The sequence below is a fragment of the Orbicella franksi genome, chromosome 10 (assembly GCF_964199315.1).
Source record: "Orbicella franksi chromosome 10, jaOrbFran1.1, whole genome shotgun sequence".
NCBI lineage: Eukaryota > Metazoa > Cnidaria > Anthozoa > Scleractinia > Merulinidae > Orbicella > Orbicella franksi.
Genome location: NC_138154.1, coordinates 7,194,718 through 7,214,021, shown reverse-complemented (window position 1 = coordinate 7,214,021; position 19,304 = coordinate 7,194,718). Strand labels below are relative to the sequence as shown.

At 39.5% G+C, this 19,304-nt stretch overlaps 2 pseudogenes across 1 annotated transcript; one reads left to right on the top strand and one right to left on the bottom strand.

The window, feature by feature from the left end:
* Window positions 1-462: 462 nt before the first annotated feature.
* Window positions 463-7,621, top strand: LOC145500954 (uncharacterized; annotated as a pseudogene). Its single transcript, XR_014051167.1, has 7 exons — window positions 463-985; window positions 1,231-2,363; window positions 3,131-3,381; window positions 3,716-4,014; window positions 4,590-4,807; window positions 5,204-5,882; window positions 6,749-7,621. The product of XR_014051167.1 is annotated as an uncharacterized LOC145500954 (transcript).
* Window positions 7,622-13,328: 5,707 nt separating this feature from the next.
* LOC145501558 (uncharacterized) lies at window positions 13,329-19,004 on the bottom strand (annotated as a pseudogene).
* Window positions 19,005-19,304: the final 300 nt, after the last annotated feature.

Genomic DNA, 19,304 nt, shown 5'->3' with positions numbered 1-19,304 from the left:
CAGAGACATTTCCCACAAACCAGTCATAGAATGCTGATTCTCCGTTGGTGATTCCCCTTTTGCGGTCATTCCAAACTTTTTCCAGAGAGCATTGTAATGTTTGTCACTAAGACTCGGACGCACACAGCGACATCTTGAATTCGTTTATTCAACAACACCACTCGTCACGTGCAACATAATGTATTCTAATTTATGCAAGCTTAAACATGACATCTTCCTTTCCAATAAAAAAAAAATAAATAAACAAAACCGAAAACAAAAGAAAACAAAGGAATAACAAAGTAGGTCAACAAGTTATGTGACAACAATTCACAGAAAATTGCTAAAAATGTCTTCCACACTGTTGTCACTATTAAGTAATGTTCCACGTAAGAACTAGGCAAAGCAAATGCATGGAATGTGAAAAGGTGCTGAATATTAAATTATTAACTCATTAAAATGGAGCTCGCTGATTGGCCGAGAACTGAAAAAACGTGAAAAATTGACCAAGAAATAATTTTTTTGGGTATTTTTTTCGATAATTTCGTTCCCAGATTCCTCTTGCCTGTTTTCGCCGATTTTCACCGTTGTGGCATATGGGGAACTGGTACTAATCGTTGCTCACGAGCGATTGTTCATGGCCGCCATCTTGGATGTGTGAGTTTCGGTGATCTATCAGTCTGTGATTTCGCTTCTTTGCTAGTAGTGTCCGTTGGCAGTCTTTACGAAAGTAGTGTATTTTGGCTATTTGTGAGCTTTATCGAGTTCAAAATGTTGTAAGCGTTATTTAACGCATCGGAATATGCCTCCAAAACCCTCTTGTTGCTGTCCGCAACATGCTGCTTGGGGACATGCTGATGACTCTGGAAATCTCAGAATAGCGACAGAGAAAGAAATACGTTTGTGTGGAGTAAATAGTGATGGTCGACACAACAACCGGAAAAGAAGGATTTGTATTTCTTGCAGAGAACGCTTTCAACTGAAAAAAAAATGCGACCAGCTTCAGGTAAGCTAAACTTCTACATTCCTTTATGGGCTTACAATGTACACGTACTTTAGGCAAGCAGAGCAATTTCTTCATTCCTCGCTCATCAATACTCTTTATCCGCTGGCAATTCATTCACAAGTAATTGCAATGTTCTGGTTGGTATGTAGGACTAGTTCCACTTGAATTATAGTGCAGAAATGCTTAAGCTTGTTACTTAACCACCTTTTTTCTAACCCCTTGCTTTTTTCTTTGCTATATTTCAGAAAACAGTTGAAAATATAAATGAGAACAACCAGATCCTAGAAAGCATGGTTTTGACAGCAACTGTTCCCGTTTGTGATAGTCAGACACAAACAGATCCAAGCACCTCATTGGTGTCTACCACCAGCCAAGGCATTCAGGTTGGAGAGTTTCCAAACAGACCATACCAGTCATATGAGTGCAGGAAACAGAGTGAATTGCGGACTGAAATCATTGAGAAAATCGTTGATTTGTTCAATATCTATGTACATGGGGATAGTCTGGCCTTGCCCAACCTAGTTCAGGATCTCCTTCTGTCTAAAAAATGGTCCACAACCTTTTGTCTACCAAGCAACAAAGATGATTCAGCTGTGCAGGATAAGGTACTACATTCCATTGTGAAGGAATACCGAGAGTGTAAGAATAAAGAAGCCAATAGCCAAATAAGAAAGCAAGGCAGAAAGCTAAACCAGGCTATCAACATTTCAGAGACATTGGCAAACAGCTCAATAGCATTTCAAGGTAGCACCCCTGATTGTTTTAGATCTCGAACAGAAGCAGCGCGTAGCATGGGAAGAGTTGTCTGTTATTCTGCTGAGAGAAGAAGGCTCTTGTCTATTGTTGCCTGGGATTATCCCCAAGTATTCTTGACTAAACTTTTTCAGTGCTCCAAGAGTACAATTACGCCGCAAGAGTTCACAGCATCTTGTTTGGCAGAGGAGGAGTACCCCCAGCATCTTTGAAATTTTCTCGCCAGTGCGTCTCCCAAGAAGTACTCGATCAGTTGGCTGATTTCCTCTTGAGAGATGACGTGTCAAGGCCATCATCTTGCAGAAGTGTGGTAGTTGGAGGAGAGGAATGCCCTGTACGATACTGGCAAGATTCCATAAAGCAGTTAGTAAAGCAATATCTATTGGAATTTCCTAATGGGGTAAAGAGAAGCTACATTTATGCCCATATGCCAAAGAATTACCGCAGCAACACCCTGCTGGCCGGCCTCTGCAATCTTTGCGAGGACTTTGGCTTCTCAAATTTTACCAAGTTAAGAGAACTTGTGCAGAACATAACTTCCGACTGCCCACATGAGGACCTTGGCGGTATCACGAAGAGGATCGCACTTCTGCAGCGTTATCTCAAGACTAAATTCTCTCACCAGGTACTTTTTATTCCCTGATTCTATTTTTAAAACAATAATCCATGTGCCTGAGTTTTCTATTTGCTAAAAGTGAGCAGGCATAGCCAAGCTGACTTTTGCTGTTAGATAATCGGGGCAAATAATATAGATTTAGCAGACACACTGAGGTATAACAGTTCAAAACCCTCAATAATTGAGGGTGAAGAAAAAAAATTTTTTTTTCAATTAAAAGCCAGAAACCAATTTTTTAGAGGAACATGGGCATGATTGTATTCTGTCAGTGACTATACAACAATGAAAGAATCAATCAGATCTGTGCATTTCTAATAGAAAACACCAAATGTCTGCTTAATCCATATTGTTTGTTTCTGAAAAAATCTGCTTAAGATTGGTGATTGTGACCAATTACTTCCATAATTTTATTAAACAGGCATAGAGTATGGCAAAGAAAATAACTACCTCAAAATTTTTAGTTCTGACACACAATGTAATCTTTGGGTGACAACAGGGTATGAAAACACATTAGCATACTTGTACATGTAGCTGTATATTTAAGCATTTGACTTATAGCTACTTGTTGTTGTGACCATGGTTTTACATCACGTGTATGTGCTACAAACATTTTTCATTTGCTGTTCAGCAGCCATTGACTGAGACTCGGACGACATTGAAGAAACTTGATCCCTTAAAATATCGGATTGTATACTTTGTATTTTGCAATATGTGGACAGAGATCCTCTAAACAAATTGCCACTCTTTTACATTTGCCATTATCTGTGTTTTGTTAGGTACAGAGACATTCAAGTTGTCTAGAGTTGTGCATGAATCATGCATTTCAGTCATGTAGCAGTGACCATGATGAAGAATGTACCGAGTTTACAACTGTTTATGACATCCACACAAGAATGTCTGCTGCGATTGCTACAGCCCCAGCGAATAAGCAGCAAGGCTATAAAGATAACCTGGATGAGTTTTTGAAGACCTTTTGGGATTACATTGCCCACATTCTGAGAACAAAGCACCAGGGTGATTATTACAGGTTAGTTAAGTGTCTGTTGTGAACTTGTATTTTTGTTTTAGTTAGGTTGAGTTTGTATTGTAATTACTATGACCAATAAATATATGTAATGTAGAAATTGTTAGAAAATGGAACATCTATCAGGGAAGTCAGCATAATTTCATTTTAACTTTTCCAGCATTTTAAGATTTTTTTTATCAGACCTATCCATTGATAACAATTCACTCCCTCCATTAGTTTTGCAGTACTTGTTTGTTTATTTGTGTCTCCCTTAAATCAGTCCCTTATGTTTTCCATTTTATCCCTTACAGTAGTAGTAATGAGTATATTATAGATTTCAATATCTTTGTTATAGGTATGTTTTGAAGAATCTTCAGCCAGGAGAAACAGTGGTTATTGTAGATTATAAAATGAAACTCGAACTTGGTATGCATGCCAGGGAAGTCCAGCGAGACTGGTACGGAAAGCGTGGTGTTTCACTCCATGGCTTCTATGTCATTGCACAAGTTGGTCCTGGAGAAAAGCAAATTGAAGTTCTTGACGTCTGGAGTGAAGATACCAAGCAAGATGCCTGGTTTACTCAAAGTGCCCTTGATGTTGGTTTCGCCTGGATGGAGAAAGTTTATCCAAACTTTCATGTCTATCTGTTTTCTGGTTGGTATTTTCTTCCCATGGATTTGGACATTTCATTCTAATAATATTATACCTTTCAAAATTTGTAAGACAAGCTTGTTTCTCAGCTGAAGGGCCTTATGATAAAAATAAATAATATTATTTCTACATCACTCTGTAAGTTAGGTTAAGTCTGCAGTCCAGCCTAGTGGCCCATCAGGCCATTGCTGATCTCCAGTACGTGTAGCATGAACCAATTATGGAAATTCCCCCCCCCCCCCCACCAATGCTGATCCCTGTACCCATTTAATACAGCTGGCTGGAGAGAGGCACTGTGAAAATTTACACAGTAAGTCCAACCTGAACTTGAACACAGACCTCCTAGTGTACTAACCATAAGGCCACCATGCCACCCACATTGCATGTAAACTGATGGACTAGCATTTCAATGTTTCTGGCGTACTATTTCAGGAGCCATTGTGATGAAATCTGATCAGGTGTAAATGTAAATACTGGAAATGGTTATCCATATCAGACCAAAAACTCTTAAGTTTAATATTTATATTTGATAAAATGCAATTATAATACACTGCTGTCAACTGCTGCCTTTTTTGCAGACAATGGACCCCACTACCACAACACAGCTGTGTTGTTGTATCTGGCAGAGGTGAATTTGTCGTTCAACATCAAATTATTAGAGTACAATAACTTTGAAGCTGGGGAAGGAAAGACAGTACTTGACACCCACTTTGCCCATGTTTCACATAAAATAGTACGTTGGGTTCGTGTGGGCAATGACTTGGATTCAGGAGAGCAACTAGCAAATCTCTTGGAGGTATTTAGAAATTAAATTCTAACTGAATCATAATTTGGGGGTACATATAGCCTTGAATAAGTCTCACCACTTTTTCTTACAGTGCTCAAACGTTCAAAGCTAGAGGAGTGTGTTTTTTTTAAGTTTGTGTATTCAAGCTAAGTTTGTAAATTAAGGTTCCCATTACTCTTTTTTTCCAGTTAACCACTTAGCCATGATAGACACTACTATCAATATTTTCTTTGTAATAAACCTGTTTAACAAACAATTAACGTGGTAGAAGTCAAGGCAACAAGAGATAAAACCTTGCATGCCAAACTATAATATTTCCAATAACAAATGTAGTCATAACAGATGTACAGAGAACAGTATGGACAAAGGGGTAGCTGACAGAAGAAACTTGTCTTTTTGCTTTAGACCATGAAGAATGTGAGATGCAAAAAACTGCTGATCGATCGATCAAAGGCTCCAGGCAACATTGGAACTCTTAAAGACATCTCACTTTTTGGAAGTTTCAAGTTTCCTTGTAATGGACCAAATGCTGGTGGTATTGTGGCACAATCTTTGGCTGGTCAAGGAAAAACTCTGAGCAAAACTAAGGCACAAGTCCAGACTCTTTCAATGCGAAGCGTGCCAATAGCTGGAGCCACAGGTGCTACTGTGACGGAAGACATGTGGCAACAATCAGACCAAACAGTGGATGTGAATACAAATTCTCAAAGTGATTCATACTCTGTACAGTTCATTCAGCTCTCTACAGCTACCCCTGAGGAACTAGTCCTTGTACCTCGAAATGAAGCTTCAGTCAATGATGACCTAAGGCCTGCACCTGGATTTGCCCTGAAAAAAGGTGGTGCAAAGAAAACCACATTCACCAATGAACAAAAAGAAATAATGATTCAGTTCTATGAGCGCCAAAGGTCATCTCAGATAAGGGCCAATCCAGCAGATGTTATCAAAGCTATGAAGGATACAGGTGTTCCTGAGCTGAAAGAGGCTCAAATCAAAAGCTGGTGGAGCAGCTACCACCGTAAACAGAAGCAGTTGGCAGATGATATGATGGAGGAAGCTCGTCAACTGAGATCTCAACAGCAAGGTACTTTTGCATGAACAACCTTTATCACAAGGATCCCACTCTGTTGTGAAAGGAAGATAAACCAGCTGCCTTCAGCTTGTTTGCCTGCCTATAATATTCATATGACTTTATTGACTACTGTAGTTTAATACATGTAGCTCCCTCAAGGCGAATGACCAGCCCCATGTCTCCCATGGCCAAACCAAGTAAATTAGACTTAGGTGTATGTGAAGATGTGGCAGTTTAGACGAAAAGATGGTTTGGAGGGCATACTGTTGTGGTGGACCCAGCTTAATTGGTGGACGTTGCTATCCCATGAGAAAAATCACTTTCCAAAGGATATGTGTTTTAAATTTGGCAATTACTATTTTATCTTGTGATTTAGTGTCATGTTTTGGATAACATTTCAACCTCGGGCTCTATATAAACAATAGCCTCCATTTGGCACAAAAATATGCTAGGATATTTGTCCACAGACATTACCTGTTCCGAGAAGCGAACAGTTTTCCGAGAGTACCTCCAGGAAAACTGTGAGCTTCAAGGAACAGATTATGTCCAAGGACAAATATCCGAGCATATTTTTGCCCCAAATGGAGGCTATTGTGTTTACTATTCTTCAGATGTTTTTCGTAACGCAAACAGTTTTGAAAATTGGGAATATTCTCAGATATTCTCCAGTTTTAGCTGGGGAATATTCGGTCACATGACATGTTTAGACCAATCGTGCACGAACAAACATCTTTGATGGATTATTTAATGTTCCATATTCCTACCACCTGAAGGGGTCTATTTAATAAATGATGTAAATGAGTACTCTACACTGTTCTGGTATATGCATTCAGTGTGCATGTATATATAATTTGCTTGTTTGTCTGTTTTTATTAAAGGTGCTGGAGTCAGTGGAATGCCAAGAGCTACAGATTCCCTCCCTGATTTCTCGCCTGATCCTGTTTCTCAGCCTGCTATTCCAGACCCAACTGTTTCACATTCAACACCAAATCCAACTATTTCAGATCGAGCTGTTGCAGTCCCTACAGCTGTTTCAGACCAACCTGTTCAAGCTAGAGTGGCCCCTCAACCATGGATCAGAGCGTCCACTTCTTCAAATTTGACTGGGGTCACTGAATGGAGTTTCAGTGAGTCCCAATCAGACATCCAGGGAAGGACTGGGAGCAATGCTTGTGTGTTCATTGCTCTGTATATGGGCAAGCTGTGTTTTGAGAACAATTTGGCATGGCCCTCTGGCAACCTTCTTCCCGAGTCCTGGAAAACATCATTGAGAGAAGCAATGATCAGAGGAAACCAAATTCGTGATGACCTGTTTGACCATGAGGGAATAAATGTGACTGTGGATGATGCAGTTTCCATGGCTGGGGAAGAATGTGGAGTGCAAAGACTGGGACAGCAGGTTGACATCTTTGGTATCAACCCAGTAAATCAGCTGGCAAATTTGTTGATTCGAGAAGCCCAGAATTTGTCAAGATCGTTTAATGTAATTGTTTCGCATGAGCGTGCATTTCTTATTATTGTGAACTCTGAACAGTCTGCTATTATTATTGACTCACATTGCCACATCAACAAAGGAGCTATAATTGCATGTTGTCAGACGGGAAATATCCTTTCCCTGGCGTTGTGGATGGACGCCATGATGAATGCAACTTGGCAGTGCTCGTTAACCATAGCTTCAATATCTAAAGTATTTTACTGAAAATATGCAAATCCCGTTGGAAATGATTTCTTAAGAGTTATATAACAAGGCAAAAGAGTGCAGGGCGTGTATTGTATCCAACTAAACTTTTATTTTTCTTTGGTTTTAAAAATAAACTTGTCATATCGATTGTTTGATAAAATGGTTCTTATTTGAAGTTAAATTTCATTGTTTTTTTTTATCGATAACTACTTGTTATTTGTACAGGAATAAACGTAAGATAACTACATTATTTTGCAATAGAACTAACGATAAAAATCACGACCTATCGACCTTAATTAATCGTTGATTTTTGTTGTAAAATCAAACTCTAAAAATATACTCGTCAAGAACTACACTATTGTGACAACAATAACATGAACATTTAAGTTGCAAATGGAAGAAAATTTCATATTTACTACACGAGGTTCACGTCATTTCTGCTCTCGGGGAAGCAGTGTCTTCGTAACTTTTTTCCGTATATATCGCACAATCATAACATCGAGAATAAAATTAATAAACGATAACCTGCATTTGGTTCGGAGATATACTCGGATATTTGTCTGCGGGCATTATCTGTTCCGCAAAGCTCACAGTTTTACTTGAACTACGCTCTCGGAAAAATGTTCGCGTCTCGGGCAAATATCCAAGCATATTTTCGCGCCAAGTGGAGGCTTTTGTTTATATATGCTCACGAGAATGGCTCATGATCGAGTCTGAAACTAAGCTTGCATCTAAAAAGTAATTCAAATAAATTTTAGGGAAACCCTCAACATTTTATTAAGTTTTGCGATCTATAGGAAGAATGTTGGAATTCCTTAGTTCACGAGTAATCAAGACGGCAGGTGATAACGCCATTTTGTAAGAAATCGTGCCGTTATTTGCTCACGCGCGCGATTAAGCGAGTTGTGCGCGTGGAAAATTTGCTGGGCTGTGCACCCTTAGGTTCCCCTGACTTGAACAAGATTGCGTCATGTTTTAAAAATTTCTAGAAACGAAACTCGTGCAAAAGTGCAACAATCACTGCACGTATCTGATTATATCGCAGATCGGTTTCATCGAACATCTGTCGAAGGGTTACTCCGGGACTTGCTAGGCGTTCCGCCACATGGGCAAATTCCACTTCAGATATTTCCATTTCCTTTAGGAGTCGATTGCACATCGCACTGTCTCCTCGTCCGTAGGCAATCATGTCAATTGTGTACATTTCAGCTGTGGCTTCTGCCACTTGGAATTTTTGGGCGATCTCCCCAAAAGATTCTCCATTACACCATCTTTGAAACGCCGCCTCTTTTTTCGGAAAATTTGTTATTTTGCCATATACTTTCCTCAAGCTACTCGCCTAAGATTTAAAAGAACACAAAAGATATTAGTAAAATTGTGGCTTTGCTCATTACACATCCTAGATTGTCTACAGTGGTGAACAGTCGGTATCCGGTTAGTGCATACTAACGCTTACCATGAATATAACATAAAAGGTTGTCACTTCAATTTCTATTACTATTATCATAGAAAGAGTGGAGACGTTCGAAGTAGTAATACACTATGCTTACAGAAGTTGCCCTTTTTGTGTTTCCACTCGCCACTGCTTCCCTGAGAGCATTCCCCTTCATCTCCGCCGGCAGGTCTTTTCAGGTTCCTAGGTAAGTGGATAAGAAAGCATGATGAATATACGCAATCTTCACCCAACAAATTTTATAAACAGGTTCACCTGAAAAAAGATCATTCAAGAGGTCACACTTACTTCCTTTCCATCTCTAAAGCAGAAATCTTGGTACGTGAACCTCAAATCTTCGCTTCGGTTGCGCGTGCTTTGGCGCGTGTTTTCAGTATCAAGAAGTGGAAGAGAGTGGCACATTTGAATAAAAATTTTCTCACATCTGATGTAAAAAGGTGGCAAATTATTCTGAACAATGACCGAATAACAACTTCCCATTGTCTCGAAAACAAAAGGAACTTCAAAACAAGGGTCCTTGGCTTATGTGCTAAAAGAGAAAAACAGACATGATTGAACATAAAGTCCGAAAGAAAAACAGTTTGTGAAGTCCACTTTCTTTTTGGAGAGACCGGTGAGGACCAGATTGAAGATGAAGTAAATTTCGTCAGTAAATGACGTATCATGATTTTATGAGTCCGAGAGATCTTGGGGAAAATGTAAATTGTAAACTTATTCGAAAACAATTCACACCAAATGAAACAGCGCTGAAATGATTGCAGTCCGTGACTTGTGAATGCGCTTTTTGTGTATTGTGAGCACACCCCCAAAGGTATCACGCCGATTTAGTTCAATATCAAGTTCAGCATGGATGTTTGCTCGGTACTTTGGATTCATGTGTTTAGCTTTCTGGAGGATAAGGATCAAGTTAGCGTGGCAGGAGTGTGTTACGAGTGGTGGAAAATGATTTTTGGAAAGTTCTCAGTTCTAAGAGAAGTGGAGTGGCAAGAATTAGATATTTCAGGGACAGGAAGATTGTATCGTTTCATCCCACTGAAGATGTTCGCAACATTGCAGCGCCTAAATATGTCTTCGACTATGATAACAAATGCTCATTTTCAACAGATAGTACAGGAGGCAAGGAATTTGGAAAGTCTGAATATCTCTAACTGGTCTAGTTTAGACCAAAGCTGTATTTTTCAAGTCAAGCAATATGTGAGCCAGCTGAGACATGTGGACATCTCTGGAAACGCAAAGTTTACCATTCTTACGGTCGCATGTCTTTGCTCTTGTGAAAATTTGGAAATCCTCGTAGCGCATGGATACGTTTAGCGCAGAACTACTTTTCCTGCAGAAAACTTTTGAATCGATTTCCAGCGGAGCTTTGGAACTTGAAACCGACGATGGCTACAATGCACTGGACGTGATGACCACATTTGCTGAAGAGTTGTTCGGAGACGAACTGTTGTTCTAGCCTTTCTCGTTCTTGTCTATCCAGTTTTGAAAAGAGTTAACTTTGCGTGTATCGTATGCCAGAGTTTGTTTCTAAATAAGAACCGTGTGCGTAAAGAAATATTTCTTGATTTTTTTTGCGAAATGCCATCGGCGGCACACTGTACTGAAGGTAATTTTCGAGCGAATTTTGACGTGTGAATAAACGAGAACCAGGCATATGACTAAGCCAAGAGTGTCTTGTTACCCTACGTGCCCTAGCTGGCAGCTGAAGTGATCAGAAATAATACTTCCCCATTTATTATGCATCTGAAACTTGACAAGCTAGTAGTTTTGATCGCCATAAAGACACGGCAACTGTTTTTTATTTCGAAAATAGCGTGTTTTGGTCTGAAAACATGCTTACAAATTCAAATTTCGCGCGCTATTCGCAAATAGCCAATCAACAAGGCGGATTGTTAATCATTTCTTTTAATTATCGCCTTTGACTCCAACGGTAGATTGTACAGTACACCCGCTGGTTTTTGCCTAGTTCTTGCGTGGATCATTACTTAACTGGAACTTCCCCATAACCAACAATAACACAGCCTAGTAGTAAGCAAATAAAAAAACAAAACAGTCTGATTCAATGTCTGGTTACTGAGTGTGGACAGTTCAGTTCATAACATAGTCCTCTCTGAATCTTGCTGGTAATCTGACAGTTCTGCCGCTGGAAGTACGCCGTGTCTGTTGAGGACTGCAATGGCTGGATGAGTTTAGGGAGGGCATGGCAGCATCAGGTGGTGGGACGGCAACTGGCGGTTCGGCTACTACAGGCACGCCTGACCCATCAATAGCTGGTCCTGCGATCAGTGGAGGCGACTCGACTGTTGGGAGCAGGTGATGACGGTTTCGTCGGTAGGTGGTACCATCAGGTGTTGCAACTATGTAGGATCTTGGAGCACTATGTTGTGCAGAGGTGAGAACTTTCATCATCTAGACACACTTGCCAGAAACCATCCTTTTCATCCACTATGGAGAAAACTTTCTTGCCACTTAGACGACTTGCTATATCTTCTGCAGTTGGAATCCTGTGGTGCTCTCGGCGAATTGCCTTGTTAAGATCTCTGGGGTCTAAACACAGGCGTAGGGACCCATCACGTTTCTCCACAATGACGAGACTGTTAACCCACGGGGTGGGTCTGTCCACTTTCTGAATAACATCTTTCTCTTCTAGCTTCTGGAGTTTTTCTTTCAGCTTCTCAAGCAGACTATATGGCACTCGCCGTGGTGGGTGAATGACAGGCTCAACTGTATCATCCAATTCAATGTGATAACTGCCTTCCATACAGCCCAGTCCAGTAAAGACGTCAGGAAACTCATCCAAAATTTCTTCCTTTGTGAGTGGTGCCTGGGCAACACTCTCTACTCTTCTGACCAAATTTAATTTTTGGCAAGCTGAAAGTCCCAAAATCGGTGGTGACTCAACAGTGGCGACAAAAAATGGCAGGTTTTCTTTCATTCCATGAGCTTCACAGTGTAAGTTTAGTGTGCCTTCAGGTTTAACCTTGAAGTCTCCATAAGATGAGAGAATGACGCTGGTTTCCGAAAGCGGTGACTTATTTCTGAGTTTCAAGTACACACCGAGTGGCAACACATTCGCTTCGGCTCCTGTGTCCAGTTTGAATTTAATCGGTGTTCCGCCGACACGTAAATTCGTAAACCAAGCCGAGTCTTCGACAGGCGGTGCACTAGTCACTGTTCCGATAAATAATTCTTGATCTCCATTATCTGATTGAACTTCTAATTCGACTCCACCAATGGCGCCTTGATCGCTCGGAGTGACTACGTGTACGGGAGATTTCATTTGCGGACAAACTCTGGCGAAATGATCTTTTCCTTTACAAACGAGACAAAGCTTTCCAAACGCAGGACATGACTTTGGTAGATGCTTAGTACCACACTTCGAACAGTTGAACGGTAATTTAGGACGCGGCGGTTTTGGACGCCTTAAATTGAACTTGTTTCCGACCCAATGAACTGGAACGCTCTTGTCAGAATCTTCCAATTCCTTTATTTGACTTGAGCTTGCTTCGCCGGCTCTGCAAACACTTGCTGCTTTTTCTAGGGTAAGGTCTGACGATTCACAGAGCAGTCGTTTTTCAGTCGGGTATCTCTCACACCAAACACAATTCGGTCGCGGATCATGAGGTCATGCTGATCGCCAAATTCACAGGACTTTGCACGTGTTTTCAGCTCGGTGATAAACTGATCAATTGTCTCGCCTTCTTGCTGTTTGCATTCCCAAAATCGATATCTTTCAAACACAGTGTTCTTTCTCGGGTTGACATGCTCCTCAAACTTCTTCTTAAGATGAGCAATCTTGTTTGGATCCTCACCAGTAGCAAACTTAAAGGTATTATAAATTTCCAGCGCTTCTTCACCGATCACGTGAAGCAGGATCATGCACTGAACTTTCTCGTCTTCTTTTATTTTGCCAGACGCCGTCAGATAAAGGTCGAATCGTTGGACCCATCTTCTCCAATTTTCACTTGGATTTCCTTGAAGCGACAAAGCTTCCGGAGGCTTGAACGAATCCATTTTACTCCTGGTACCATGTAATGTTTGTCACTAAGACTCGGACGCACACAGCGACATCTTGAATTTGTTTATTCAACAACACCACTCGTCACGTGCAACATAATGTATTCTAATTTATGCAAGCTTAAACATGACAAGCATAATTTGGCGTAAAAATCATCTGCGTCATTGGAATCTACAAATCCATGATATGACGTGGCAGCGACACTTTATCCAAATATGTCACACAGGAATTCATTTTGATCCCTTCTAAGAATACCCAGACCAGACATTTTCATTTTCAGCCTCGGGAAACTCTTCTCTAAATGTTTTTGACAGGGCACGTTCGCCATCTGTCCCAAACGCTTTGAGTTGCCCAGTGTGTGGATTGAATCGCTTCATTGCTGAACCTAGATACCTGTAATTCTGTTCAGTTTTGCTTTGATGAACAGACAAGGGTCCAAGGAAAAGAGGAGGCTTACCAGTTTGTCACATTGTAGATCTTGAGTGGTCTATATGTTGTTGGAGTTACACTGAAATCTCCCAGATTAAACATAGCATCCAAGCCAAGAATGGAAAATGAACCCACTTGGGCACAGTACAACTTGATGCCTTTCAATTGCCGGTCAGTAGCAAGAAAGGCCATAGGTTCTGGTGCACCAACAACTTCTCTAACGAAGCCATCTTTGCTCTTGCACTTCTCCATCGCCTCTAGCAAGATATCTCTACTTTGGTTGGTGGAAGGCTTAAAGGAGGTTGTAGACGAAGCTAATGCGTTAGTGACTTGTTTTGCATTTTGCAGCAGCTCACTTTCGGAACGACAGAATTCCAACTCCACTTGTCGACAAACTGGTTTGAAAAAGACCTCCCTGGGTTGCCATTTCCTTGATGATACAGTTTCCTTCAGTTCTTGAATGGTGCTTGGTCTTGTTTGCACATAGGGCTCATTGCTGTTTTTAGAGTTTCCATGCTGTTTAAGTTTCAGTTGCACTTCCTCCTCTTCATAAAAGTACTGAAGCAAGACAAGTTGGTGCCTTTGCCACTTGCTGTGGTACAAGAACCTCTTGCCGTATTTAACTTCTTTGTCATGATGAAGACAGTGTTTGACAACCAGTATGAAGTCGGCGTCATTTCTCTTTTGCCTTGTTATCTTCAGATCCAAGATGTCCCCCTCGCATTGCAGTCAACAGAAATGTAGCTTTTTGGAGAACCAGTACGAGTCCACTTGCCAAGATTGTCAGCTTTACAATCATCTGAATGGACAAGGGTGTCTAAGTCAACCAAAAAGGAGGTGTTTTCCATAACCTGAAGTGGCGCTTCGGTACAGACGGGCTCTTTCACTCATTAAAATGTCAACAGCCTCTTAACTTGGATATGCAGAGCTTCTTCCTTTCTAGTAGTATGGGATACACTTGTCGTCTTCATAATATTTGTTAGATTCCTATGAAGAGAACATCGACATATCACATCTTGTAGAGGAAGGGTTCAAGTGTCGCACATAGTAACAGAAAGCCCACAAATTTATAAAAGCAAAACAAAAAAAGATGTATACCACTGTTTCAGTCAGACAATATGCATGGAAGTTATAAATAGTGCTGAAGAAACTGATGGAAATTGACAGTCCGTTATTCAATTTATTGGATGATAGTGAGTTCTTAACGCACCTTTTTTGGTCGTTTCTGATGGCTACTATATTCTAAAATTTAGTGCAACGTTTTATTATGAAGCATGCGTGGTGAAAAATTGTACAAAAACTATTGAGCCTTCAAAAAGCACTCAAAATGGAAATATTTAAATTTCCCAAATATCATGAGGGGACCGATCATAAGTAAAGATCCAATTCTTGGAAAAGCAATTAATGAAGTAATCAACCAAAACTTTCTGGACACCAAGAAAAAGCTAAATACACTACTTGGTGTTATGTTGCCTTGATATTCCATCAAGAAAGGAGAGTTCTGCTTTCAATAGAAATACATTTGGACACACCTGCTCAGAATCCTCCTGCCCTTCTTTGATGTCACTTTCATCACCACTGGTTATTTTGCTTTCATTGCTACTGATACTTTCATCATTACTGTCAACTATCTCCACAAAGTCTACTTTACATTCTGTTGCTACAGTGCCCTCGTTGCTTTCAAAACATTTTGCCCTATGCAGAAAGCCAAATTCCCCCACTTTTCTCTGTAACAAGAATAAAAGGTTTGTTTAATAAAGTGAACCCCTGTTAAAAGATTCCAACAACCAGCCATCAAGTAGCTACTGTAGTGAGGTTTTACAACATTGGGTGAGGCAACTGTAGAACAAGTTGTACACAAACAATACACCTTGTCATGAAAGCCAACTGCAGCTGCCACAGCTTGCGACAATTGTACAAACGCTTTCAAGAGTTGTTACGCTACTTAGAAAACTGATGAACTAAGGCTAGAAACATTGTGTCAGTGTCAGCAGCTCTGGTCTAGCTTCCTCCACGGGTATCTCCGAAGGCTTGGTTTTCCTGTTGCTATGTGTAAAGGTTTTCAGTCATGCATGTTACTCCTAACATCACATGTTTTGGTGAATAGTCATAACATTTCAGTGTACTATATATTCTAGTTTTTGAGCATACCCCTTACGTCTTTTAGCATCTGGTGACTTAACTGGGCTGCTATCAACCTATTAAAGTGAAGTAAAATAAAATATAAATCCATGAACAAATGTATCAGCAATAAACTGTTGTTACATGCATGCACAAAACAAACTCTTACAACATTTCAATTTCATCTGACTATGACAGCAATATTGTGAGGAAAAAATGTAATGGTTAAGAAATAGCAATAAACATTCGTGATATTTCAATTGTTTATAAAAACACACCTGTTGAAAAATGGATAAAGTTGATTTTGGTGATAAATCACCTTCACTTTCCCTGATAACACTGGAGAAAAAATGAAGAGGACGAAATGAGAATGGGAATACAGTGAAACTCTGATAGGTACTGACAACTTAAAGAAAACTAGAAACAGTCACTAATGAAGGTTTGAGTAAACTAATTATAGTACATCGCTGAGAAAAATGTTTAAGGGGAAGTCCAGCTTGTGAGGTTACACAGCATTCAACATTAGTGGAATTTCAACATTAGTGGAATAGTTTCAATGTTTGACATCAAAATGGTTTCAATTATGATAATTTTACAAAAACTTGTCCTATATTGTCCTTCTACTTCTCTTGCAGGCCCCAACCATTTCTATTTCAGTAATGGTACTGCCATCCTATAAAGCGAGAATTGGATGTTGTAAGGTTATATAATCAGGGTATAGAACATTTTTACACATTCTCTTGGGGGAAGTGGGAACACATGGGGTAGTCACTAAGTCTAGTTATTCATCACTGGTACTTTCACGTTTTAATGGTTTCTTATACACTTTTCACAGCTACAATATATTACATGCCGCTAATAATTGCTCTGGTGCATTAAATGAAGTGAGAAACAATTGGAGCCACACCTACAAAAGATAACACAATGCACAACACAACACAACAACAACTTTATTATTATTATGACTCGCATATTTACAAATATTTACATGGGTTTATTTTACCATTTTTTGAAAGCTCCATCAGCAGTTTCAATAGACAGTCCTCCTGGACTAATCTGTTACTTGCATCTCTTTCCTTACTTTTTTTACATGCTCCTGATTTTTTCCATGCTCTGATTTTTTGTTTTAATTGACTTCCTGGTAATTTTACAGTCTACATCAATTTTTCATATCATCATGGCATTCACTATGTTACGGTGTATTTTACATGAACTGTATGCTAGCTAGTAAATCTGTAAACTGAAATCATCTGAAAGAAAAATAAATTGCATGAACATCGAAATGCAACCAAATCAATTAGCAGTAGCTTATATATGTCGCTAGAAACTCTCTGCATTTTTTGGAATAAACACCAAGTTTTCATCACATTGAAAAGGTTGTTACCTCATGGAAATGATCTTGGGGCACATTTGACAGTGACCTAAAAAACATACAAGCATGTAAACAGGAGATATTTACATCAATTTATGAACCTTTTGTGGACTATCCGCACTGTTATAACCCATCAGTTTTTCCTAGAATACAATTAATAATACTGCAAGAGATTTGAATTTAACTTATGTTTGTCATGTTACACAAATAGTAAAGCCTTATGAAGATCTTGATCATCTTTCCAAGGTCCATTGATCTTAATTTGTAAATTTAAAAGCATATTTTTGGATCAATTTTCTCCCTTTTGTTGATTTACAGTCATTACAAATATGTCAATAACCCTTACCCTAACCCTAACTATTAAAACTTATGGGTAAATAATTTTGTTTCATGGAGTGCTGTGAGGTTCATAAGTATTTATAATTCATTGGTCATAATTATTTTACTTCAGATTAAGAATAGCTCTGTTTAATTGGTTTTCAAACTGAATCATAACAAACCATTTCATCACACTAGATGTAATGACATTCCCTCAAAAAAGAACATAACATTAAATGACATTAATATTAAAATTAACATATTTTGACACAAGATATTTTGGTCAACTGTTGAATAAATGATGTAAGCAAATTTTTAAAACGGAAAAGTGTTGACAACTTGTTTGGCACGGTAGGGCTAAAAATTGCTTATCTGCTCTTGCATTAGCCTGATTTGGTCATCGACTGAAAACTTCAAGCCAGTACCACATACATAGCTTGAATAAATTCTGACCTTTGGCACTGTGTTATAGCTCTCCTTTATCAAATGTCCGTGTTGTAGTTTAAGACCTAACCACGATGCAGCAAACATTTTGTTTGAAAGTGAAGAATGATCATCGCAGTTAATTTTCCAATTTAAGCAATTGGAAAGAAGCCTGAAAAAAATCAGGGCTTCAACGGGATTCGAACCCGTGACCTCCGCGATACCGGTGCAATGCTCTACCAACTGAGCTATGAAGCCACACATTGGGAGCGAGGTCAATTAATCGAGTTCATATCTTCCCGTGAGGAGTGAAATGATGTGAAGTTTATATGAAATAATTCATATATGAACTGCGGTTGTGGATGAAAGTGAAGAATGATCATCGCAGTTAATTTTCCAATTTAAGCAATTGGAAAGAAGCTGTCAAGGACATTGCCGAAGCTAATAGGATAAGTTCCAAGATACATGGTGATAGGAGATCAGCAGACAAAAGGGACAAGAGGCAAAGATCAAGGCATTTTGCAGGCTCCGACAGCCGTACTCCTTACAGATTTAATTCTTACTATACATCAGGGTCGAAAAACTACCATTCGCCCCCCTTTCCTGAACAGAAAAGAGGGGGCCAAGAAGAGGCAGCAGCAGCAACAGGAGAAAACCCAGTGAAGGAACCTTCGTCTAAATCACCACCTGAAAAAGATCAGGTGAGCTTAACTACATTTCAAGCTACTGTCATAGCTGGCAGAACAAAATATTTTATTCCTGCTTGGCAGGAGATCACTGCAGACAGGTGAGAAATTATGAGCAAAGAGGTTGACAAGCTTCTAATTAAAGGGGTTATTGAAGAGACCACCCACTTAGAGGGTGAATTCATTTCTAGTATATTTGTTAGGAAAAAGAAAGACAACACTTACAGCATGATTTTAAATCTTCAAGATTTAAAATACAACATTGAAAAGAAACAATTTAAGATGAATACTTTCTTATCTGCAGTGAATCTTGTCAAGTAAAACTGCTACATGGCATCTGTGGATTTGTGGGATGCCTACTATACAATCCCAATAAGTATAAAATACAGAAAATATTTAAGATTCAAATGGCAAGGGAAACTATACCAATACACTTGCTTGCCAAATGGCTTGTCATCTGCCCCTCGATCCTTTACCAAGATCCTAAAAGCAGTTTACAGCTCACTTCGCAGTAAAGGCCGTGTTAATGTTGGCTACATAGACGATTCATATCTCCAAGGAGATACTTGTGAGGAATGTAAACACAACGTTCAGGATAGCATGAATCTTTTTGAAAAATTGGGTTTTCTGCCTCATCCTGAAAAGTCAGTCTTTGAGCCCACTAAAAGAATAGCATTTCTCGGTTTTGTGATAAACTCAGTCACCATGACAATAACCCTTACCCCTGAAAAGGCTCTCAAAGTCAGCATGGCATGTATGTATGCATAGCTAAATCAGAATGCTCAATTGTAGAGGTGTCACAAGTGATAGGTCTACTGGTGGCCAGTTTACCAGCTGTTCAGTATGGGCAGCTACACTACAGGCATCTTGAAATAGACAAGAAGATTGCTCTTAAAATTGCTAAGGGGAATTACCAGGACATAATGTGTTTATCCC